Source organism: Hypomesus transpacificus, chromosome 17 (genome assembly GCF_021917145.1).
Source record: "Hypomesus transpacificus isolate Combined female chromosome 17, fHypTra1, whole genome shotgun sequence".
NCBI lineage: Eukaryota > Metazoa > Chordata > Actinopteri > Osmeriformes > Osmeridae > Hypomesus > Hypomesus transpacificus.
Genome location: NC_061076.1, coordinates 3040702 through 3066543, shown reverse-complemented (window position 1 = coordinate 3066543; position 25842 = coordinate 3040702). Strand labels below are relative to the sequence as shown.

At 48.4% G+C, this 25842-nt stretch overlaps 1 protein-coding gene across 1 annotated transcript in view; it reads left to right on the top strand.

Moving 5' to 3' along the window:
* The window catches only part of plcl5 (phospholipase C like 5), a 41319-nt gene that overhangs the window by 5678 nt on the left and 9799 nt on the right, over positions 1-25842 (top strand). The window lies entirely within an intron of this gene.

Genomic DNA, 25842 nt, shown 5'->3' with positions numbered 1-25842 from the left:
TCCAGAGGGGTCTCCTGAACAGCTCATCTGTTTGACCTGGCTGCTATAGATGTTTACATGTCCACAGACATGCTGTTGTCTCTCGTCTGACCCCGCCCACTGCTGCCCCGCCCCTCGGCTGGGCCCAGTCCTTTACCGGAACCTTCTCTACTGTACCACAAGAAACGTAAGAGAAGAAAAGGGGGGGAGAATGATTGGAAGGAGAGGAGTGGGGATTAAGCTGACATAGGAAGTGATGTCATCAACAGCTTGTAGATACTGGTTAATTTACATGACTTTTGTCACGGACTGGAGTCTTGTGTCAGCTAGCCTCTCAAATACAGTAGAAGGAAATGAACCCTGGTGAACATTGTATGAAAGACTCCATAGTACTAGTCCGATGGAAGCTAATTGTCCGTATGAAGAATTACATACATTTTCAGGAAAGTTCAGCTTTGATTTTAAGGGTCAACTACTTGAATGCCAGGCGTGAAATGCCAGTAGCCAAATAGTAATAAATTAACCCCAGTGAACCTCATATGAAAGACACAAATGAACATTTATTATGAAATTAGCATTTAGTCGATTTGTTCTTTTATGCCAGTAAAATGAGCAAAATCTGATCAAATAAATTGTTCAACTCTATTGTAGGAGGTTTTGTTAGAGACATTCTCAAGGTGTAGTTCCTGCTTGGCAAACGAGGAAGGAGGATTGTGTGTGTGTGTGCGTGTGTGTGTGCATGCGTGTGTGTGTGCATGTTATTGAGAGCAGGGCACACTGAGTTGTTCTCCAAGAACAGGGCCACCCAGACCACAGTCACGATGACAGTGAGTCACGACACAGCTAATGCCAAGCTGGTTGAACGTCACAGATATGTAAACTATCATTTGATTGGCTGTCGACGTAGCTCCCTGCTATCCAGTTCCTGTGTGATTCCTCATCTGTTTCCTGTTTCTGCTTCTACACGTTTGTTCTTTCTGCTCAGGCCCTGCCTCTAATTCACCTCTGTGCCAACACTCAGCCCACTGTCCTATTTATAGGCCTCGGGGTTGCCTGCACCGGAACACTGATCAACCTTAGAGATAAAAGACTCCAGTCAGTTGTTTTGAATTAAAGCCAGCATCAGTGGGCGGATGCTATTTAAGGATCTCGCAATCCCTAGGTGACTTCTCCTCCAAGTGTAGCCTTCCATGGTGTGTTCGGGGACGGACGGGGACGGACGGTGTTACCTGGAGTCAGCCACTATCGTGGGGGTGAATGGCGTGGGTGCTGGATGAGTGGTAGAGGGTAGAAGAGAAGGTTTCATCCTCCTGTTTTGCTATCTTGATAAGCAGGAGCCCTCTGAGGGGCCAGATGGAGGGGGTCCACTCTCTGCTCCACCGGCTAACCATGGTGGGAGAGGAGGCCCAGATGGCGCCGCCGCTTGCGCTGGCACAGATGGCATACCATGAGAAGAGAAGGCTCTGGAGCTGCGTGGAACTATGTGTGTGTGTGTGTGTACAGTACGTGTGTGTGAGCATGCTTCTTGGAGTGTTAATGCCCTTTCATTTGTTCTTACTGTATGTTGCCTCAGCCGTTTGGTGTTTTGTCGTTCGAATGTGTTCGTCAATTCCGATAAGTGGGACAACGTCTATTAGTTGACAATTCTCCTACGCGTTAGACAAGTTCTGTGGGGTAATTTTTAGACCTAATTGCTGTACAAATCCCCTGAATATTAAACCCAGAAGACGTGAGTGTGTCACAGCTGGTCAGTCTGAGGAGAGCTGCAGCAGCAGTTGTTCATTGTAGTCATGTCTTACTGCTCCTGCCCCTCAGTGCTACAGTGCAAGCACAGACACGCACTGGTGCTCAAGCATTCCAAGGATGCTCTGAACATGCACACACACACACACACACACAGACACAGATTCACGCTTGCATACACACACACCCTCACATTGTGCACACACTCACATTACACATGCACACACACACTCACACACACACTAGTGGACGTCCCTAAGCAGTAAGCAGATAAAGTGTGTTTCCCTTAAACAGTATATATAATCAGCACGTTGTCCTCAAGGGCTTTCACATTTCATCGTAAATCATTTTAATGCATTCCTGGGGTGTTGCATGTGCGTGTTCCTCTGCAGTGTTTGTGTTTCTACAGCGACATGAAAGAAGCCATGACTCGGTAGCGCAGGGACGATAAGGTTTATAGGATGGGGTCAGCGTTGAGAGGTCTTACGCTACCCTCAGCTATGAATCAACTGGAGCTTGTCTGCTCTCCCTCAAACACTGGAAACACTGTTATGGGACTGGCTGTAGTGTACCTGTCTGGCTGTGTGGGAGAGGGTAGAAGGTGTATTATACTGTGTGTGTGTGTGTGTGTGTGTGAGGGCAGTATGTGTGTGTGTCTCAGTGTATCCCATGTCCCAGAGAGAGAGAGAGACAGACAGAGAGAGAGAGTGCAGTGTTTGCAGTGTGTCATATGATATAGTACGGTAAGTAGATGCACATAGCAGAGAGCAGGCAAGCGGAAGGACAGAAGGTGAGGAAAAGGAGATCATTCCTAATCATCACCGGGATTATTACTGCACTCTGTTATTTGACTTTGCTCGCTGAGGGAAGGTCATGTGGGCTGCATGACTTGCACTAACTGGACGGGCAGGCCTGTGCTGTTATCTCTGAAGGTGCGATGCTGCTTCAGAACAACACAGACGGTCTGGGACAGAGGCCCCCTGATCATTGTAAGCTCTTCTCTAGATGGAATCAGAGGTGAGAAGGATTGTGTTCACTGGACCGTGTGTGCCTCTGAGGACAAGGAGCATCCAATTTGATCCCCTTGTGTGTGTGTGTGTGTGTGTGTGTGTGTACGTGTGTGTGTGTTAAAGGTTAATGCACAGTCATGGAATTGAGGCCTGTGTTCCTTAACCAGATTTGAGTAGGTGTTGGGATGAAGGGAACGGGTCAGGGTGTGTGTGCGTGTGTGTGTTTGTGGGTTAGTGTGCGTGTCACAGTGTGTGGGTGCATGCTTGTGCCTGGTTCCAGTGTTAGGGTTCCTGTGCAGTGGTTAAGCCTAGGGACTGGCCTTTGACTATTACCCATAATGGGCTAGCTAGGAAGTGTAGAGCAAGGATCAATGACTGGAACAAGATTGCTCTTCTGAGTGCTAGAACACAGAGTGTGAAAGAGAGAGTGTGAAAGAGAGATTGAGAGACATAGAAAGAGGGCTGGAGTAGGAGGTACAACGAGCCTGAGTGAAGGAGAAAATAGTTTCAGAAAATAAGATTGTGTGGTCTGCATCGAAGCCATTAACACCTCTGTTAGTGTTAGTCTAAACAGCCAGAGAGGTCCCACAGCCAACCCACAGCAGTCACAGACTGTTCCCCCAGCAACCCCAGTCACAGATGGTTCCCCCAGCAACCCCAGTCACAGATGGTTCCCCCTGCAACCCCAGCTAGAGACTGTTCCCACAGCAACCCCAGTCACAGACTGTTCCCCCAGCAACCACAACTACAGACTGTTCCCCCAGCAACCCCAGCTAGAGACTGTTCCCCCAGCAACCCCAGCTAGAGACTGTTCCCCCAGCAACCCCAGCTAGAGACTGTTCCCCCAGCAACCCCAGCTAGAGACTGTTCCCCCAGCAACCCCAGCTAGAAACTGTTCCCCCAGCAACCCCAGCTAGAGACTGTTCCCCCAGCAACCCCAGCTAGAGACTGTTCCCCCAGCAACCCCAGCTAGAGACTGTTCCCCCAGCAACCCCAGCTAGAGACTGTTCCCCCAGCAACCCCAGCTAGAAACTGTTCCCCCAGCAACCCCAGCTAGAGACTGTTCCCCCAGCAACCCCAGCTAGAGACTGTTCCCCCAGCAACCCCAGCTAGAGACTGTTCCCCCAGCAACCCCTACATCACATAGCACCCTGGTGGGGTCAGCACCCTGTGTTTCAGATGGCCCTGTTCTGGTCCAGTACAGTGTCAATCCTGTCACATGTATGGATGTTTCCAGCCACCCACTTTCAGACGCTGAAAATGCTGTTACGTAAGACCTTGATTTGTCTGAACCCAATCTGTGAACTCTCTTAAGAAAACCTCAACTGACTGCCTCTGTATGATGTTCTGTTGACAGGACATGTTCAGCCAGTTTCAAAGTCCTGAAATTAAAGTGTTATAAATGGCTTGTGTTGAGTCAGGCTGGTGTGTTGGGCTGACATTGTGAGGTCACCAGTCAAACGGGCTGTTCAAGTTTGTGTAGGCTGTAGCCTGTGTCTGTGTGTGATAAAGATAGAAAGAGGGAGAGAGAGGGAGAGCGAGAGAGAGAGAGAGAGAGTATGGAATCCCTGAGATCCGTGTATGTCTGCAGTAAGTGTCTTAAGAGGAAGGCCTCAAGAAATGAGAGGACCCTAGCAAGGGAGCAGTGGACAAGAGAGGAAAAGGAGGGCAGGGGATGAGAAGGGTTAGGGAGGAGAGGAAAGGAAAGATAAGACATATGGGTATTAATCACATCTCTTGCCATGTTTGACAGGCAGGATAGAGAGATAGAGGGAGAGAGCGGGAAGGATCGTGGGATACCGTGGGTGTTCTGGGTTTGTGTGTTGACGTTTGCGTTAAGAATTCCGTCTCCACGCCAATATCCACTTCCTTCTCTTTTTTTTGTTATTCTCATTTATGAAGTCACACGCTTCCTCCCCCTTCCCTGTTAGCAGGATTCCACTGTGTTTGCCTAACCAATTAAAACCTCAGCCGCTCTTTATTGACCGGCTGTTCCCTAGCCAGAGCAGTGGTCTGTGTTCATCACCAACAGATCAGCACGAAGGAGCCACACAATCAAGCCCACTGGTTTAGGTGACCTGGGAGGCTTATGTAACTGCTGCTGTGGGTGTTTGTGATTGTGATTGGGCCAGTTAGTGGCACTCGAGAGCCCATTCGCCGGGGGGCCCACTCTGCCGATTTCTCTCTCTTTTCAGTACGAGAGCGCCTGCTGCATCTCTTCCCTAATCCCAGGGGTCAATAGGGGGGCTGCTGAAATTACCGCAATTATGCCAAAGCAAGTGACTAATTGAGAGCTTGGTTGTTCACCGAGTAGCTGCACCGGAACAAAACAACCCAGAGAACACTGGCCAAGATCCACTTTAGAGATGGACAATAAAAGAGGGAGAGAGGGAGAGAGGGGGAAGGGTGAGACAGATGGAGGAGAGAGTGAGAAGGGTGAGACAGAGAGAGAGGGGGGGGTGAGAGAGAAAATTGAAATTATTGAGTACACACTTCATGCATATTGTCTAGTTTATGTGTGCGGGTACGTGTGTGTGTGTGTGTGTGTGTGTGTGTGTAAGTATGTGTTGCAGACCTCAGCTCAGGAGGCCTGACTGGCAGATTACTGTTACCTGTGAATACAGGAGAGAATGAACGGAGAGAATAAATGAACAGAACGGGGAGTCGTGTCTGTACTCTTCACAGCTCTTGCGTACATGTTAGCACGCAATCTTGGAGACACTTCCCCATATCCAATCTTCCGGCATTCAATCGGTCTCAGCAACCTATCACAAAAGTCTTCGCTTGTTTTGTCCATAATAAAAGAAAACAAATACAACAGTATTAGGTAAACAATCGTGTACACATCTTGTGTGTATCACACACGTGTGAGAGAACCAGAGCAGAACAGCAGCACAAACAGGGTTTTCCCAGAAAGTGCCCATGGCCAACCATGGCTTCCTGGCTGCTTACTGTACATCCTCTGCATGTTCCAGGTAGTTGGTATTCACTCTGTACAACAGCAATCTCACACTTTGATTGACTGAATTTTCTTATATGGTTCTCAGAAAGCCAGAGAAGGTCCCAGGGATTACGTGTGTGTGGGATTCACTAGGGGTGTAACGGCACACAGAAGTCAAGGTTCGGTATGTACCACGGTTTGGGGTTTACGGATCAATACAAATTCAGTAAAACAGGAAAAAGCTAATGTAGCAGCAGGTTAAGGGGAGTGGGGTTTCCACATATCAAGCTCAATAACAAACCGGGACACACATAGTCCAATTTCAAGGCAGATATATATTTAATCCGTCACATACAAAACAGTTTCAGGTCACGCTTCCTTCATATATGCAAACACTCAATCAATGAATCGCTCAACGAGACACAGCCTGTCTCGTTACTGCAGGAAGTCCTTATATGGCTCGGGGGTGGATCCAACGGGCAGCCAGATGTCTTCCCTCAGTCACCCCTCCTCTCACCTCTCCCTGCCGTCTGCCACACAACAAATCCCAAATGAGGGGGATGAGGGGCGTTTTCGCTCATTTCATCCGATCGACCTCACAATCAGTTTCCATGAAGTAGCAAACGCCCATGACTGACTCAGATGTGTTCCTGGGTTCGAAAACGAGTACCGTTACCCCCCTCGTGAATACACTTTTTGTTTATGCTGCCGCCCGTGTTTGTGTGCTCCTGCTGTTCATGAAGGAGGCCTGCCGGCCGCGGTAGAAGTATGTGAACGGACTGTACGAGCAGGTTTGATGGCTATGACAATGCAAGCCCCTGCTGTGCCACCCCCCTCTCTTGCACGCCACACAAGCTCCACAGAGAGGGTCTTGTGTGTGTGTGTGTGTGTGGGCCTTCTCATCACCATCGTACTACTCTACACAACGACACAATGGCACTGCAAGGGTTTAGCCATAGAGAGAGGGAGGGAGAGATGGAGCAACAGAGAGAGAGAGAGAGAGAGAGAGAGAGTGAAAGAGGGAGAGGGAGAGAGAGAGAGAGGGAGAGGGAGAGAGAGAGAGAGAGAGAGAGAGAGAGGGAGAGAGGGAGAGAGAGAGAGAGAGGGAGAGAGGGGGGGGGGGAGAGAGAGAGAGAGAGAGAGAGGGAGAGAGGGGGGGGGAGAGAGAGAGAGAGAGAGAGAGAGGGGTGGCGATGTGTAGGTGGAAGCTGAGCCCAGTCAGGAGGGACATGTTGTCACCCCTCGTCCCGCCTGCCGCTCTCTGAGCACATCCAAGCGCCGACATGCCTGCTCTGCTCGGCTAGTCTCTCTGTAGAGCACTGCTCCCTCCACTCTCTTCCCTTCCATCTCTCTCTCTCTCTCTCTCTCTCTCTCTCTCTCTCTCTCTCTCTCTCTGTAGAGCACTGCTCCCTCCACTCATGAGACTACGGTCTTATTGGCAGAAAAGGGTATTGCATGTTTGAGCTGTGAAGACAGAACAGGAAGGCAGCGTTCAAGGTGAAAGAAGGACGGACCGTAGCAGCGGATGTTTACAAGGCAGAAGGAAGAGGGGTGGAGAGAGGCTGGGGAGGAGGAGCTGGGTGGAGGAAAGAGTTGTCCGGAGGAGGGTTCGGTGGGGGTCAGCAGAACCTTAAGCCTGATTACGCTTCAGTTGACAGAGATAGCAGTCGGATTCCAGGCTAGTTTATCAAACACTGATGCCAGCGTAGCGGAGGACCGACAGGTTCTCACATGCATGCTTAGGGTCACACTTACATTTAGTCATTTAGCAGACGCTCTTATCCAGAGCGACTTACAGTAAGTACAGGGACATTCCCCCCGAGGCAAGTAGGGTGAAGTGCCTTGCCCAAGGACACAACGTCATTTGGCACGGCGGGGAATCAATCCGGCAACCTTCTGATTACTTGCCCGACTCCCTCACCTCTCAGCCATCTGACTCCCACTTTCTAAGGATGCATGCATGCCGGACACACACACACCCGCACACATACACCCTCGGGAAGAAGACTGGGGAGGGAGATATGAAGAGCATAGGGGAGGAAAGGAGAGAATAGGATAGGGGAGGAGAGAAGAGGGGAGGGAAGGAGAGGAGAGAAGAAGATAGGGGAGGAGAGAAGAAGGGAGGGAAGGAGATGAGAGAAGACTACAACACTCCTCCTTTCTTGCTGTGATGCTGCAGAAAGGAGAAAAGAGGAGAGGAGGATCACATTTCCCAGAGTAAATGCTGCAGAGGTGACATAGGACACAGTCTGTTATCAGTCCTGAACATCTCCAGCCCTGCAGATGGCTGCTACCCCCAGACCCTAGTATTGATCTCCTCCTGACACAATTGGTGATTGTATTTCCTGATCTATGAGCATGTTTGTGTGCCCCGGTACTGTGTGGTGCCTTCATGTTATTGCTGTCTGCTGTGCACATTCCTCAGTATGTGGCTGGTGAACATGCTGGGGGATGAGGAGTGTTTTCAAGAGAGCTAAGAGCTAGCTTGGTCCTCTTGAGTCCATCCCCAGGTGCATCACCATGGGAGACCTCTGCCTAGCTACCTTGTCTCTGCCATGAACACCACCTAAGGAAAGCCATTAAAACAAAATGTCCCTTTAAAGGTCACGTTGTTAGTGATGTTATTCTTCATCGTGTTTCTCTCTCACCGCCCTCTCTGGGGATGCTTGTCTTTGTGAGGTAGGTGGAGGTAGGGTTGGGAAGTAGGGTTGGGAGGTAGGTGGAGGTAGGGTTGGGAAGTAGGGTTGGGAGGTAGGTGGAGGCAGGGTTGGGAGGTAGGTGGGACGTAGGGTTGGGAGGTATGTGGAGGTAGGGTTGGCAGGTAAGTAGTGGGTAGACCTTGAGGAGTTTGCGAGTGATTTCCTTTACCTCAGCTAAAGCCTGTGGACCGGACACTTATGCTATCACCATTCCCTGGGGAAGTGTTATGGGAACAACAGTCCCTGCCATCTGTTCGGGTCATCATAAGTGTTCATATGTTTTTCATCTGAGGAACTGAGAGAGGGTGAGACTATTTAGTGTTAACCCAGCACATGGATGACTGCACAGTGGAAGTACATAGGGTATCCGATATCCAATGTACAATGTGGGTGGTGGAGGCAGCCAGTGGTTTAATAAAGTTATAGTGAAAGGAGATACATGGCTGTTCTTATCTTTTGATTTTCAAAAGTAAAACAGGAGCTGAGCACCAGCTGAAGTTACTGTAAATCAGTTCTGCGGAGTCTGTGTCTAAGTGTGTGTGTGTGTGTCAGTGTGTGTGGATGTGTGTTGTCTTAGTGTGAGTGTGTGTGTGTGTGTGTTTGGGAAACACCTGGAAGGGCACGCTTTACTAGGTTGTAACCCGCTGTCTTCTGGGTTGAGCAGACTGTAGGCTAACGGTGCTACAGAAGTGTTGTGAGGACACAAACTAGGACTCAAACTGAGACTACGGCAAAGGCGAACTGTGTGTGTGTCGGCATCTCATTTCTTGCGTGTGGGCGGGGGCCTACGCTAAATAGCGGATGTGCATTGATGTGGTGGCGGGCTGGCTTTGTTTCAAACCCTCTGAAAGAAAGAGTGTAGCGAGCCAGCTCCACCCCTGCTCTGGTGGCTCCGCTCTGCTGACGCTGCACTCGGAACACCACCGCCAAACAGAACACCACCACCAAACAGAACCCAGGCCCACGAGGCCTCCCTCAAGAGCCCACAGAAAGACTAATGGGAGTCTGGCAACCTGATGCTCTCCAACCCACCCCCCACCCCGTTTCCCCTCCAACCTCCACCGCCAGGCGGACCTCCAGGAGTGGGAAGGGCAGCACCCACCAGGCTTCACACACTCCCAGCCCTGCGTAGTCCTCCTCACAATCCATCCGTTCCTTCGGAGGGTCCCCCGGGGTCGTGGCTCGCTGCTGGACGCCGTGAGTCATTCTATTGTGCTAGCGGCCTCCAGTCTGCCTCCAGTCTGCCTCCAGTCTGCCTCCAGTCTGCCTCCAGTCTGCCTTCAGTCTGCCTCCAGTCTGCCTTCAGTCTGCCTCCAGTCTACCTCCAGTCTGCCTCCAGTCTGCCTCCAGTCCATCCCAGGGTTGTTATCCAATTACGGTTTGATGGAAAAACCCTTCATAGCTACGTTTGACAGCCATGGTAGAAGAGGAGAGGGAGTCAGAGAGTGAGCTGCATTTTTTTCTTCTCCCACCAACAAGTGTGTGTGTTATGGACCGGTGTGGCATGCAATTTTATTCATATGTGGATGACAAGCTAAATACTCACTGTCCATTCTCTGGGCAGCTTCCAGTCTGTTTCAGGAAGGTGGGCGGAGTTGACCTGTCACCAACCTTGTTAGAGTGTGAATTAACAAATGAAAAGCGTTGTAGAGAGTTGCTAGGTTACCATATCCTCGCCGCTCTCTTTCCGCCTTTTCAATTAAGAAGAAGGGTCTGAATGCATGGATTTTAATACTCTACATTGATGTTCACTGGGTATTCATACAGTAAATTTTTTTCTTTTTTTTTCTTTTTATGAAAAGGCCATGCCTTAGGTAAATGAAAGAAACGTTGTGTCCCAGACAATCTAAAACAAAATATGTGTATTTGACACCCATTTGACTTTGTATCTACATTACTGACTATTCAGCAGTTTCACTGGTGTTTTATCATAGCAAGCAGAGAACAGGAGGATAAAGTAACTGTTTTCTCATGGCTGTATGGACACTGATGTGTTTGCAAAAATAATTTCTAGCTTAAAGCTGTTCAAGCTATATTCCGAATTGCATGTGCCGACTTGTTCTATCTGCTAAGCAAATCATACTCTTCCCGAAGATTCCGTTTTGCGAATAAATATTGATCATTTTGCACGGGTTCAAACACGTGTATCTATTGGTCGAAACTGGTGTGTGGGTGTATTCCATAACAGATTGTGTCTGGGTTGTTGAAAACCTGCCACCTCTCTCATGGCACGATCCGTATGTACACGAGTACACAAGTGTTTTGTTGTTTCCAGGTATTCCCTGAATATCTCTTCCAGTTTATCTTAACAACCTCATTTTCAATTGATCAGTGTCAGTGGATCTCAATATCACAGGCCTGCTCAAGCAATCCCTCCTGGTGAAAAAGAGGCCTTCAATCTGTAGTACAGCCATCCCTGACATAGGGGGTCAGATGGCTGAGTGGTTAGGAAAACGGGCTATTAATCAGAAGGTTGCCGGTTCAATTTCCGGCCGTGCAAAATGACATTGTGTCCTTGGGCAAGGCACTTCACTTTACTTGCCTTGGGGAGAATGTCCCTGTAGTTACTGTGAGTCGCTCTGGATAAGAGCGTCTACTAAATGACTAAATGTGAATGTACTACAAGATGAAAAACACTCTTAGAGTAATTGAGGGGGATAACGAAGGGCTTGAATTCTGCTTTGGGGTCTCTCTGTCTCACCTTGAGAGGGTCCACGTTCCAGGCAGTGAGTCCAGACATAGTCAGTCAGCTCCCTCTGTGGGATGACCCCATGCTTTGGAGGAAAACTTGGTACACAAGACTGAAGAAGAGAGCTGCTTTGAGAATAATGTGTGTGTGTCTGTGTGTGAGAGGAATATCCCCTGTAATGATAGCATTAAATGCCTTTGATGTTTGCTGGTAGATATTCTTTTTGTACTTTTTGTACGTTCACTGCTTGTGGTGAACTGGGCATATTAACAATCTTCATTTCAAGTGTCAATTTGTCTGAGGAACAGTGTACATTCAGTTTATTTTTTATTTATTGAAGTATGACAACCATGCTATGTCACCTCAGGTATCTGGTGGATATGTGCCCCATTCGACTCTTCTGCTAATTTCCTGCCAACAGAATAAAAAGTAAAATTCAAATCAACTAAACTGTTAAAAGGTCAATGCATTAAATTACTCCTATGCCATCAACTGAAAATTGACAACCATCTGGTTCCATCAAAATCCAGTAGAAATGTGATAGACACAGCTATTTAGCTCAGTCTGTAAAACTAGAGTAGAAACAATGTTATGACCCACTATGGTTGCCTAGCAGCCTACTGGATCTAGCATGAAAGCGGAATATTCTACCCACTTTGTGCAGTACACACAGTGCATACATAGTTGTTTTGCTTCTGTTTACCTTGATGAAGGTGAGTCTGTCTCCTGCTTTCAGACCCCCAGTTTAACATAGTGTTTGCTCTCTGATGACAATCTTACAGGATTAGAGAGTTTGCTGCTTCTCTCTGTCTGCCTTGTGTTTGATCAGATTATCTGATCCGTGTCTGAATGTGTGCATGTGTGTGCGTGGGTGTGTGTGTGTGTTTCAGTATGCCATCCAGTCCTTCATGTGCCCTCCGTGCCCTGTTTCTGCACATTCCAACAGCGGGAGAAAAGAGAGACAGAGGGATGCAAGCCTTTGATTACTCTTTCATTTTTGTTGTTGTCTGAAGATGTATCGTCTTTTTTAAATAGCGTTTTTGTAATGTTTCGATATTGCGCTCACCTTGCTGCAATGTCACTGCAATGTTACCACCTCCTTCAGGATAGCACACCATGTGGACCAGTTGTTACAACTCTGCCCTTGTCCATAATTACTGTAGTAAATCAGCTAGCTGGATCGGCCGCAGTGTGCTAAATCACATCAGCAACTCCATACGGGAAATGACAAAGAAGCCTCCAGATCGTTCTGCCCAGTGATTAAAGAAACTTCCAGTAAATACGCCAGTGTGAAAAAAAAAAGATGTATAGCAGTCATATTTCTTCACAGTGAAGATAGGGCTGTCTGAAGACATGCCTGATGCGAAATAGGGAGGAATGCTTGCTATGCTGTGAGGCAAAATGGGTGAGAACGGCAGAGAGGACCCAGAGGACAGCAGGAGGAATGACTGAATCGGTGCTGAGCTCAATGCTCCTGGTTAGAGGACACCTTTCATACTCCAGAGATAAATAGATTTTTGTAGCTGAAATCGAAAGGCCTAAAACTCCACAGTAAGTAAGCACACAAATCACGTTACGTGGCTTTTTTTTCCACCTTTAATTATCTTTGCGTCTAACAATTTGCCTCAGTCGTTGTTGATCTATATTTCAAAGATAGTGTTTGGGGATTAGAGTGGTTCACATCTGTGGTTAATTAAAAGCCTTGTGGCAGGGATAAGGTTCTCTCTGGAGTGGGAGCTATCCCACGAGCCTCTAACAGCTGTTCTGCCCCTGCCCTGGCCTGCTCTTGTCTCTGTTCCAACACCCACACACAGACGCTCGCTCGAAGCTGCAGCCAGGCCAGGAATACCACCGGTGGTCTTGTTTGGTCCATCAAGTACTGTACATAACACTGACTGCTTTCCTCTTGAAACAAACCCTCACACACCGGCCAAATGCTCCCACAACCCCCTAGAGTTACACTGCTTATACACTGTGTGTGTGGAGTCAACAGAATCGTTGAGAGATTCGTTGACCCCCCCCAGTCTGTACATCTAGAGGACACACACAAACACAGACATGGATTCTCCCAGACTCTGACACTCTTCTCCAGGGTCATTAACAGTGTGGGTGAGGTGTTCCTACCCCAGGCTGTGTCCAGACCCCCCCCAGTCACAGAGGTTAGTCATGCTAGGAGCAGAGGGACTAGTCAAGCCAGCTCTATCCATTAGCACCAGGGAGCTGCTCGGGCAGAGAGATGGAACTGCACCGCAGGGAGGTGTACATGTGCACTGCAGAAGAGGAACACAGCCAGCACAGAAAAGCACAGCTCAGTGCAACATAGCACAGTGCAGCATCACATAACGCACCATAGCTCAGTGCAACATAGCACAGTACAATATAGTAGCACAGTACAGTGCAACTGACACAGCTCAGCTTACCCCCCATCCATACACTCGACTGAATTGTGTTGTCACACTGTCTGTGTAGTGCACCGTAAGTGAGATTCTCCTTATCGACAATATCTCCTTGACATTCATTGCGGGAGATTACAGTTAATTATTTCTCTGTTACCTTCATTAAAAAGACCAGCAATTACCCCTAGACCGTCCCCTATTTCATATGTCTCACGCTTCATTTGAGCTCACGTTAATTAAGCATTTGTTAATAGTGTCTGCCGTCTGTAACTTCACACGCTGCAGAGTCTCCTGGTAGCAGGCCCAATCAGAAGACAGACCCACCAACCTATGAGAGAGAGAGAGAGAATGAGAGAACCAGAGAGAGAGAGAGATAGACAGAGAGAGAGACGGAGAGAGAGAGAGAGAGAGAGAGAGAGAGAGAGAGAGAGAGAGAGAGAGAGAGCGAGGGAGAGAGTTGTTCCAGTGAGAGCCTCTGTGAAGCTGAAGAGATGGGAGAAGAGCTTGGAGGATTCCAGACTCTGATTCCAGACACATCCTCCCCTCGCCTTCCATCCTGGTGGGACTGGCCTGTTCACATGACACACAAACCAGGCTGCTAACCGAGGAGAGGAGCTCTCTGGAGCAAAGCTGTAGTGTGCTGAAGCTGTGATCCAATCCGTAACACTCGTAGATATGGCAGACAAGAGAACTGTAGCCTTGGCTGAGCCAATAACAATGTCCAGGGTGTGAGAAAAGGTTGTCTGACTTCAAAATGGAGATTTAGCTCGTGAGGAACATCTTGTTCTGGTTCTCTAACCCTCTACGGTTCGCCTCCAAAATCACAGGAAGACACTCCCTCCTGGCGAGGAGCGATGGTGGCGTGTGATAGTCGGGAGAGAAAGCAGGCCCCAGGGATCAACAGTGGTCAATACCATCTCTGAGTGGGGTGAGGCTCTGGCCTCAGGAGCACTCCTTCTGCACTGGGGAGATAAGTGAAACCTCTTCTCCTTATCTTCCCTCCTCCTCTCTTCTCTTCCCCTTCTCTTATTCCCTTCGTTTCCTACACGGACACGTGAGGAAGATTCTCTTGCCAAGCCTCAGTTCTCAGCCTCTTCCTGTAATCCCAGGCTGGTTGTCCTCGACACTGACCTGAGGTTGTTGGTGAAAGTGGGTCAGGTGGTGTTGGAGGCCCAGGCTGCAGCCTGCGCTCTTACAGGGTTGTTACAGCGCTTCGTCAGTCTCAGAGGGAATCCTGACCTTACTAGCAGGGCTGCCGGCCACTCAAGGTGGGATTCCTCAGGGGGAATCATTTGCTTTCCCCCAGCCTCTCCTCTTCTTGCCTCAATTCTCCTCTTCTGTCCTCTCTCCTCCTCTCCTCTTTCCTCTCCCTCTCTCTCTACCCCCCCTTCTTTCCTTTCCCCTCCCCTTCTCTCCCATCCTCCCACCTCAGGGTAAAACCTATTCTCATTCCTGCTAGTCACTCTCAGAGCAGTCAGCGGGTCACCTTCACTAAGAGCTGTTCGGCAGAGAGGATACACTGTACTGCCCAGGTCTCCACTTCACACACACACACACACTCGCTCACCTTCAGCGCTAACTCAGCCATGTCCTACATGTGTCATGTGACATGTGTCATGTGTCATGTGACATGTGTCTTCCACAAAGGAACAGACGGATTACTGTCATAACTCATATTAACACCAGCAACAGAATCAATGTGGTGTGATTGACTCCAATAAGAATGACTCTGCTCTCCTTGTGAGGCAAAGACAGCTAACATGGCCAGGTCATCTGACTGCTCTGAGACAGATTCCACTGGTCTGTGGGGGCTCTGTTTAATGCCATGGCTGTTCCCTTTCTGCCAGTGCTTCAACAACCAAGACCGAGATCTTATTAAAATTCCTCTCTCCTTCTCAGCCAGCCGTATCCCATACACATTTATCTCCAGTTTGAAAAGGATTAGAAGATTTCATTTGAAATCAGCAGCTGCACGGCCTTACAGATTCCCATGTATGGTCAAGGACATGTAGGGTTGAGTTGAAGGAAGCGGAGGGGAATTGATGGATTGATCTTGTCAGAGATCAAAAGTAGCAGAGTGCACACTGCCGAGGGCCTCCGTTGTTATTTCTTCTAGAGTTGGAAAGATCTGAGAGTCAGTGTTCTCTCCTGGCCCCCTGTTACCCAGGAGGAGCCTGGCAAGGAGCGGCGTAGCGGGGGATATTTATAGAGCTGAGTGGGCTTCTCAGATGCGGGCGTGCAATGTGTCACAGGCAAAATGCATCATTTATCAAAGTCTGTTCAGAGACATATTTCAGTTTCCCCAAATAAAGAGTCCTGCTTAGACTATGAGGAAGACGGCCTTTGCTGAAATGTCTGGCTGCAATAGTAATCTGCCTGCCCTTCCTCCCACGCGCACACACACTCTCCACTCCTACTCAGGTGGCTGTGCTGCCCTGAACGCCAGCCAATTACACCTCCTTCCTCCTCTTCTCTGCCTCCATCTTTCTCTCCCCCTCTCTCTCTCTACCTCTCTACCTCTCTCCCTCCCCCTCCTCTTCGCTGCCTGCATCTGGCCCTGGATCACAAAGAGAACATATAAAACACACTGTGTTAGTGTACGTGTGCGGTACTTTGTGTTTGCGAGTGTGTGTACAGGAATAGAATGAATTGAGCTGGTGTGTATGTGCATGGTTAAGAACATTGAACAGTGTGGGTGCCCTGGTGTATTCATCCAGCATCCAGACTACAGAGTGACCTTGAAAAAGATGAGATTGTGGAGGAAGGGAGGTATCACTATCATGTGCCTCAATGTGAGTAGTTGTGTGTATTTCAGCGTGTGTGTGTGTGTGTGTGTGCTTTTGTGACTACGCATGTGTGTGTGTGTGTCTGGAGCTTGGCACATCTGTCAGAGGACATTGCAGGTTGCTCCCTCCTCCTCTCCTCCTCCTCTCCTCCCCCTCTCCTCCCCTCTATGGTGCTGGCAGGGGAGGAGAGGAGGTATGGAGGGAGGAAAAGAGGAGGAATGGAGGGAGGAAAAGAGGAGGAATGGAGGGAGGAGGAGAGGAGAGGATGAGAAAAGGAGGAGTTGAGGTGTACTGTACTTTACTGCAGCTGTACAGCTCTCTGGTGACTGGGGCACCTATTTCCTCCATCAGCTGCAATGCAGACTGCAGTCAAGGTTACGACAGGCACTGATGGGCTAAAGTATTGAGGACGCTCAGACGAGGAAGGCAGGGAAAAGCTCTCTCTCTCTCTCTCTATCTCTCTCTCTCATTCTCTCTATCTCCCTCTCTGTCTCTATCTCTTTCCCTCTCTGTCTCTCTCTCTCTCTCTCTTTTGAACAAATATGCGAATTATGATAACACTTACATTTGTAAAAATAAATAACAATAATAACAGTTGTTATGACAGTAATGGAAATAAAATATAATAATAATAATATACATACATACACATGTAATGTACATTACAAATAATATACAATATGTAAGATACTATTACTACAAGAGGTTTCAACTGCTTGGTATACTGTGATTTTTTTTCTGTAATGCAAATTAAAGACAAAATCCAATGCTAGTTCCACTGTTTACATTTTATCACCTAAAACAATGCATGGTTTCACATCTGAAGTTAACTGATTAAACTCTGCAATTTCAGCTGCAAACCGTGGGAAGTCACTCCTCAGTCTCTCTTTATCTCCCTAACTCTCTTAATCTCTAACTCTGTCATTATCTTTCGTTTCGTTTTCCTCTCTCTGTCTCTCTGACTGGCACTCTCTGTCTCTCTATCATTATCTCTCTGTCTCTCTATCCCCACCCTCCAGTGTATTTATCGCAACCCTAAAGTGTATTTATAACCCGAGAGGCTTCATATACTGCTGGAGCTGCAACTATAACTCTGACTCCTCACTGGCTTAAGTTTCAGGTTCTGGGAGTAAAGGGTTAGCTTCCATTTGATCACACTGATAGAATCTGTCACCTTTCAGTTTTCTTTCCTCACTCTCCCTCTCTCTCTGTCTCTCTTCCTCCACCTGCCCTCAGACTGTCATATCACATAGATATCTTATTGCCAAGGTGGATGCTAAATGCCACTGAGATACATGCCAAAGGATTGGCAGGATGACATTTTCTCTTAATCAGCTCTGCCTTTCTTCTCTGTCTCTGTCACTGGCATCTGTTAGTGACGAACACGTCGGTCTGTGGAGCATTGCTCTTGTGAGTAGCCTATATTGCTTCACCTCGGAAGCCCTGTTGTCAGACACTAGTGACTACTAGATCCTATGTTAGGACCAGATCAGACAGGAAACACCGCTGTGGAGCAGCCCCATGTCTCACACCGCGGCCTGGAGCATTGCCTCTGACGGGAGCAGTAGATCAGGGAAAGCTGTCTGCTGAATAGGGAGAGGAAACACATATGGGGGAATATAGACATGCATGGAAGTCCTGTCAAGACCGCGTACGAAGCCAGGAGAATTCCTCCTTCGCTCGCTTAGTCAGCCCAGGCAGTTGGCTTATTGTGGGAAGGGGTAACAAACAGCTGCCTTTGTCAGATGATGTTCAGGCGGTGATAGATCGTTTCCCCTGAGGTTGCAGCGTACAGCACCACTAGTCATGCCTTAATTGTTTTCCAGTATCAATCTCTTCTCTCCGCAGCGTCGGTGGTGGCTAGCACAACAGACAATGCAGAGAAAGAGTTTATGGAGGGAGAGAAATCAAGTAACCCAGGTGTTGATGTAGTCGTAGCAGCAGCCAGGGCTCGTAATGAACGGATTCGCGTCGTGCCGGCCTGCCGGGGACGATGAAAAAGATGTCTGGGACAGTTCAACACAGACTTTGGGACGACTGCTTGACAATAGACCATAACAATATAAAACGCATACACCAGTGGTTCAACACATTTAAACACAAGGGGGGTGAAACATATCACCACATTTAGCTCTAGCTTAAAATTCCATAAACTATGAACAATGTATTCACATTACAAGCGCTGCCATGTGTTATGCACTGCTCCACGGTGCGCGCTTGCTCTTTGTCAAACAGTGGCCGTCTGTCATGAGTAAATTAGCTAGCTACCAGCTAACATAAGAATTTACATTTTGGGACAGGTCAAGTTCAGTTTGGGTTTGCACTTTGGGACAATACTGGGACAGTGAGTTGTTGTGAGTTGCGAGCCCTGGTTGCAGCTATCCCCTCCACACCAAGTCCTCTACTGGGCAAACAGCCACCACGCTGCACTATCCAGGTCAGGTCCAAACATGCCTACCCTTCAGAGTGGAGATGGGAACCGCTAATGCTATTAGATTAAACATCAGTTGATGTGGAAACAAAGTCCGGTGATGAGCAATACCTTTAGTAGAACAGATATCCATTAGTAGATAGGATTAAACGATTGTTCTGGAGCTTCCAGGAACCGCCCTCAGGCTATCCCTAATTGGTCAGCACACTGTAGACAAGCTGGGTGTTTTTTGTGTGTTCCAGTTTGTTCGGAAGGTGTTCCTGTCATCAAATGGAGCAACTTTATAGTGAACAGGGGCTGATAAACTGACCTTTAAAACAGGTCCCCACGGCACAGATCACAGCTTTACAACAGAAGGGAAAATAGACTTCTGAGAAGGCAAACTCTTAACCACATGCAGTAGTCTTCCTTCCTCTCTAACCCTTTCTGACTGATTTCCACAGAGGATTAGACATTGTGAAAATGAGTTGAGGCTGTATGCAAGGCGTTTTGGAAATGAGACAACTCTAAGGTGAGATACTACAAGGAGAGAGCTGGCTGGTCAGGAGATGAGAGCACTTAAACATCTGAAAGAGAGAATAGGGGGGCTAACACGATGCTCGTTAGAGACCATCATCCAGGCGATGGTGAGGCGGAACCTCATCACCGCAATCAAGGACAGCCGAACATGACGAGTCCTGACCCACACAATCAGATACGTCTCAACTTCCTAAGAGCATCCAGTAACACGCTTACCCCTCCCCCCCCCCCCACGCTTACCCCTCCCCCCCCCCCCCCCCCCCCACCCACACACACGTCATGTTTGAGATGGGATGTACAAGAAATAATTGGCCCCTTTGGAGATGCATGGGGAAGGACAGTAAGAAGGATAACGGGGGAATGAAGCAGATGAAGGAGGCTGCTTCAGGGGAGGGGATCTGGAGATCCTCTCAGGAATCCACCCTACCAATGGGCAGCTGAGGATTTATCACCACTTAGTCCTGCTCCAATGGGCTCCCAGTGCCAATGAGTTACTACATGTATTGAATGTTTTCATGACGCACAGTAAAAAGAAACAGGCCTTTTTATAAAGGGGATTGTGTTGTAACGGACATATTTAGTACAGCCTATAATTCGCTGCTCTTTCGTGTTGCTCGATAGCATTGACCGCTACCTCTCTGTGGTCCCGTAATTAGTAAGTTGTTTGGTGCACTTTGGCTTGTTGAATGTTCTCAGGGGAGGATCATCTCATTAATAGAGGATGGAAAGACCGTTAACAACAGATTGGGTTTTTACTTTTAAAGTAGGTGATTGCCAGGGCGCAATCTGTCTGAATACCTTGCAAGCTTATTGTAGCGTGCACAGGCAAACACACACACACACACACGCACACAGAGTGTGGTTCAGAGTGTGAGTGAAACGCACAATGTGAGAGTTTAAACATCCCTCATGTGAAACAAGTGTCAAAGCAATGTTGTTCTCCAGTGTGAGAAGATCTCTCTCACTTTCTCACAGTTTATAGTACAATCTTTCCGTCTCTCTCTAATTTTCAGTTCCTCACCCTGCCTGCTGTCCTTCTCTCTTTCTGTCTTTCCTCCTTCCCTATTCCTCATTCTTTGTAGTGTTGAAGCCCAATTGAAAACGGACGTAATTTCAGTTTCAAGCCCATTGACTCTGAATTCAGAATTGCCTGAAGAGTTGACTTGAGGTGAACACAGAGTGAGGGTAGCTAAGGTACCACGGGACCTTTCATGGTTGTGTTTAGTCTGACCTTCTAAAACCATGCTGGGCTCACTGGGCAGAGAAATCCTCTCCAAGACTGCGTCTCTCCAGCCTTTGCTGACGGTTAGATATACTGTGCCTGTCTGTCTGCTTGTGGATCTGTGTGCCTGACTTCCCGTCTGTCTGCCCTCTAGTTCTGACTTCCTGTTTGTCTGTCTTCCTGTCTGTCTGTCTGTCTGTCTGTCTGTCTGTCTGTCTGTCTGTCTGCCTGCCTTCCTGTTTTTCTGCCTAGGGTCTGGTCTATCTGCCTGCTTGCTAGATTGTCTTTGTCTGTGTGCTGGGCTGTGCAGCGTTGCCGTGACTTGATGTCTCTGTGTCTGTGTGGGTTTTCATGCTCTGATCCCCTTCTCTGCTTCCCAACATGAGTCACTATGGGAGGGAGGACGTCATCCAGCTCTGTTCCGCTGTTCACCCAGTTCCTTCCCCGTTCCCCCATGGCTCTGGGGATTATTCATAGAACCTTGAAGTTCCAGTAAACATTCTACTAGTTCTCGATTGACTGAAGCAGCGCTTGAGTTTAGCAAAGCTGTTCTATTCAATTGTGGTGAATGCACCAGTAGGACAGAGACCCTTGTAAAGAGACAATGGAGGGTGATCAATTCTTTCGGATCAATAAAAAAAGGGGCACAGCGTTTTGGAAGTTTTCTAACTTGTCTACGTTGCTTGTGTAGGAGTTGTTTTTGTTCATGGAAGTGAACATGATGTGGTTGTTTTCATCTCACTCCGTGTTCTGGTAGGAGGGGTCAGGCAGACAGGGAGCCCTGGGCTCCTTAAGGGATTTGGCAAACAAGACACACACATACACACACCCGCACTCACTTAAACACACACACACACCCAGTGAAGAGAGAGGCCGGGTGAGGGTCCAGCTCTGAGAGTCCTGCATTCCTGGGTGGACTATCCACAGAAGGAGGGATAGCTGGAGGCCAGGAACACATGAGCAATGTATAAAAGAACATTTTGACATATTGAGAGAATCCAGTGTTGTTGCTGTGTGTATACCTCAAACCCGTCTGACTGGTCCTGAAGTTAGAAGGAAGGAAGAGAGGTTCCACAATATTCAGTTTGCCCGATCCATACGATGTCGAGGCGGGAAACGTTTGCGGACAAGTACATCCAGGCAGTCTCAAGGCGAGTGGAACATTGATTGTCTTCCCCAGGCTCTGCAGAGCCCAGCGTGAGGAGTGTGTCCAAGTGTGTGTCTGGTGGGTGGCAGGGTTGATGCGAGGAGAGCTGACTAGCGTGACTTGCTGCTGCCCTTCACAGGAAGTGGGGCTGTCTCGCGGCCTGCCTGTCCCCATCAGCATCACTCCTGCATCAAGTCCAGTCAGCCCCCCTCTGACCCCGCCGGGGGCGCCCAGCGGCTCCACACGCCCGACCAAAATACCCCGGTCACCCCAGCAACAGCAGCAACAGGCGAGCCAAAGGCCCTGCAGCTGACCACCAGGACAGACGGAGACAGGCTGTTGGACAAACGGACGTTCCTGCCAGGAAATCTGCCAGAGGGTGTGAGAAAATTGAGAGAGGGCAGGGGCGGGTGGAGATGGGGAGGGAGGAGGAGACAGGGATGTGGGTGTGCGAGACAGTCGGAAAACCGAAAGGGTCAAATTGAGAATTTGCTTCAGAGCATGTGAGGTTTGAAAAGAAGAATGTAAAGCCTGAGCGATGACTGTGTTTGATTTGGGATTTCTGTCATGACCTTCTTGCCTCCTCTTGCAGTTCCCGCGGGATTGATGTGATTGAAGCACTGAACGATAACACCTATAGGTCACCGTTCCTACCCAGTTCTCTAGATCCATTAAATCCATGAACGTTCAAAGAAGACGGAATACCTGCATGCATATCGGTATCTGTCATCTTTGGGTTTGATCAAGAGGAAGAAAATCTGAAAAGAGACAGCTTGCTGTCCTGCTGTGTGCTCCGGCTAATTGCAACAACATGGCAGGGTCTGCTAATGAAACAAGATTGGTCACTAACCCTTTGACCTTCTCTGGTGTCAGCATTTCCTCAAAGCCTGGAAACAATCAAGTCTGTCCAGTGGCCCTCCCGGTCCTGCCTTCCATCCACCCCCACGGCATGGTCTGATGATCTGCTCCACACCCCTCAGGGTTGCCCCACACATGCCCACACCACTTACCTCTGAGTCTACCCCCTGCCCCCTGTCTTTTCTTCTCTGTAGTGCGATTCAGGAAGGAGAGGGAAGGAGTAGACGCTTCTCTTTTTAGTTCAGGATCGAAATAGTCCACAGTATGTGACCAGCGTCTGAGTGGGTGAGCAGTATTCTCTCGTGTGAGGCAGGAAGGGGGAAGGACTTGGGGGAAGAACTAGGCCTACACATTGAAGTATGAGGTTGAAACGGGATCTCATAATTATGGCCCGCGCCATTATCGATGTGGGCGCCGGGGGGTTTGGTTAGGGGGGTGCGGAGAGAGGGAGCTGGCCCAGCTGGGCCCACAGACACTGCCTTCCTGAAGTGGTTTGACTCTGCCCAGACGATTTCTGGCACAGCCCCTCACATCGACAGAATGCCAATTCTAAGTATATTATGGGGAGGTTGGGGGAAAAAAACATGCTGAACACCAGGATTGGTCAGTACCCCCATGGTCTCCATGGTACTGTCTTCATGGTACTGTCTCCATGGTACTGTCTCCATGGTACTGTCTTAATGGTACTGTCTCCATGGTACTATCTCCATGGTACTGTCTCCATGGTATTGTCTCCATGGTACTGTCTCCATGGTACTGTCTTCATGGTACTATCTCCATGGTGTTCTATAGTAAAGCACAGGCCTGTTCTTGTGGTCAATCCAGACTGTTTAATTTACTTTCCTTTTTCAGGGTGGTCTTAGGACTTTTGGGCCGTAAATCCTCTTCTGGCTCTACAAAACTGCTGAATACACTGACTATATGGGTGACTTTTTCTTATCCTCCTGAATATCATAGTTAAACATTTTGAATGTTAAAAATGCATTTAATTTGATGTGTCTCAAATATCCACAGATCAAAAATGATCTGTGAATCATCTATGATTTGATGTGACAGAATTCATCTTTTGTCGGGGTTTTGAATCTTTGCACAGAATATGAGCACGCTCGTATCCCATATGTGTACAAAAACGAGAGGGAGGTCATCAAACAAGGGCAGAGCAGGAGAGCGATGATTGTGTCACTTCACAGGCTTTGTGTCAAGCGGTGCTCATTAATCGTGATGTTGCATCGGGCATCGTCTGCTTCTGCCTGTCAGCAGGAAGACGGATGGCCCAGAGGTGTTTCTCAGGGCTGTGGCTGAACCACGCTCTGGGAGGATCCATCAGGCCTGCACAGGCAGCTGCTGTCCTAGGAACCTCTGACATACCCTCTCTTCCCCTAGCTTAGGAACCTCTGACATACCCTCTCTTCCCCTAGCTTAGTAACCTCTGACATACCCTCTCTTCCCCTAGCTTAGTAACCTCTGACATACCCTCTCTTCCCCTAGCTTAGTAACCTCTGACATACCCTCTCTTCCCCTAGCTTAGGAACCTCTGACATACCCTCTCTTCCCCTAGCTTAGTAACCTCTGACATACCCTCTCTTCCCCTAGCTTAGGAACATCTGACATACCCTCTCTTCCCCTAGCTTAGGAACCTCTGACATACCCTCTCTTCCCCTAGCTTAGTAACCTCTGACATACCCTCTCTTCCCCTAGCTTAGTAACCTCTGACATACCCTCTCTTCCCCTAGCTTAGTAACCTCTGACACACCCTCTCTTCCCCTAGCTTAGTAACCTCTGACATACCCTCTCTTCCCCTAGCTTAGTAACCTCTGACATACCCTCTCTTCCCCTAGCTTAGTAACCTCTGACATACCCTCTCTTCCCCTAGCTTAGGAACCTCTGACATACCCTCTCTTCCCCTAGCTTAGTAACCTCTGACATACCCTCTCTTCCCCTAGCTTAGTAACCTCTGACATACCCTCTCTTCCCCTAGCTTAGTAACCTCTGACATACCCTCTCTTCCCCTAGCTTAGTAACCTCTGACACACCCTCTCTTCCCCTAGCTTAGTAACCTCTGACATACCCTCTCTTCCCCTAGCTTAGTAACCTCTGACATACCCTCTCTTCCCCTAGCTTAGTAACCTCTGACATACCCTCTCTTCCCCTAGCTTAGTAACCTCTGACATACCCTCCTTCCCTCCCTCTCTCCCTCCTTACCTCTCTCTCTCCTTCCCCAAGAGCAGAAGCCAAGTATGCGTAGGTCAAATCAAATAGAAATGATTTACAATCAGGATATTCAAAGTTTGTCATTGTGAGAGACTCATGGGAGACTGTCCAGCTTTATGAAACGAGAAATATTGGAAACAGAACCAAAAACGTTGAGTCCTTTGACTTTGGTTTCCGTAAGCCCGATTCATCCATCACAGTTTTACAGATGAATGCCTGGGCTCATGTGTCTGTGGTACTCTGTTCTGACTCTGTCTTTGAATCAGCAGGCAGGGGTCTGTCTTATGTGTAGTGTCATCGTCTGCAGAAATATGTAAGCTATAAAGTCAATAAATCTGATTTGCAGTTTAAAGGGATATGTTTTTAAGGCCTTTAGCAGTGAGAAAAGAAACTGTTCAGACTCCAGCCAAACCGCAATGGTATTCGCTGTTTCATGCCCTATCATTACACTGAGCACTGCTCTTCTAAAAGGAAACAGACTTCATATGGCAAGCATTATATTACCATTTGTCTCGAGGGGAGAGCGACAATGATACTTTGCCTTCTCAAGGAGTTATGGAATGCAAACTGGGTTTTGAATAATTACATTGGGAGACACACATTTTAAACACACATCTGATTATCACAAAGGCTGATGCCTTTGCATGAGTTACTACAACAGAGTCACTTTGTCAACCAAGCAGTGAAATGTCAGAGTGTGGAGCTTCCACAGCAGGAGAGGCTGGCTCGGGGGTGAGGTGGAGGAAGGAAGGGCTATTAGAAAGATGCCCGGTGCTTGGCTGATAACTGAGCATTTGATGACAGGCAGTTAATGCAGTCTTTCAGAGCAGTGGGGTTCCGCATTACCCAGAGGGAGGTGAATCACTGGAATCTTTCTTTACCTGTCAGCACAGGGACAGTCTGTGTTTAGATTTAGGGTTTGCTGTGTACACATGAATCTAGTCTACTGAAATCTGCTTGTGATGAAAGGAGTGCTATGCTATTTCTCCCATTGTTCTTCCCTCTCCAGCTTATGTCATGGCAGTCTCCATTTTGCCCATCAATCAGTGAGATGTGTATGGAGCAGAGGTGGTTTGGAACCGAGTCAAGATGAGCTCCAATGTCACCTTCAGACCACAATGTCCTTTTGGTCATCGGCTGTGGCTTTTGTGTCCTCAGCGTGCAGTAAGATAACATATTTGTGTTCTCTTTCTCTCCCTCCCTCCCTCCCT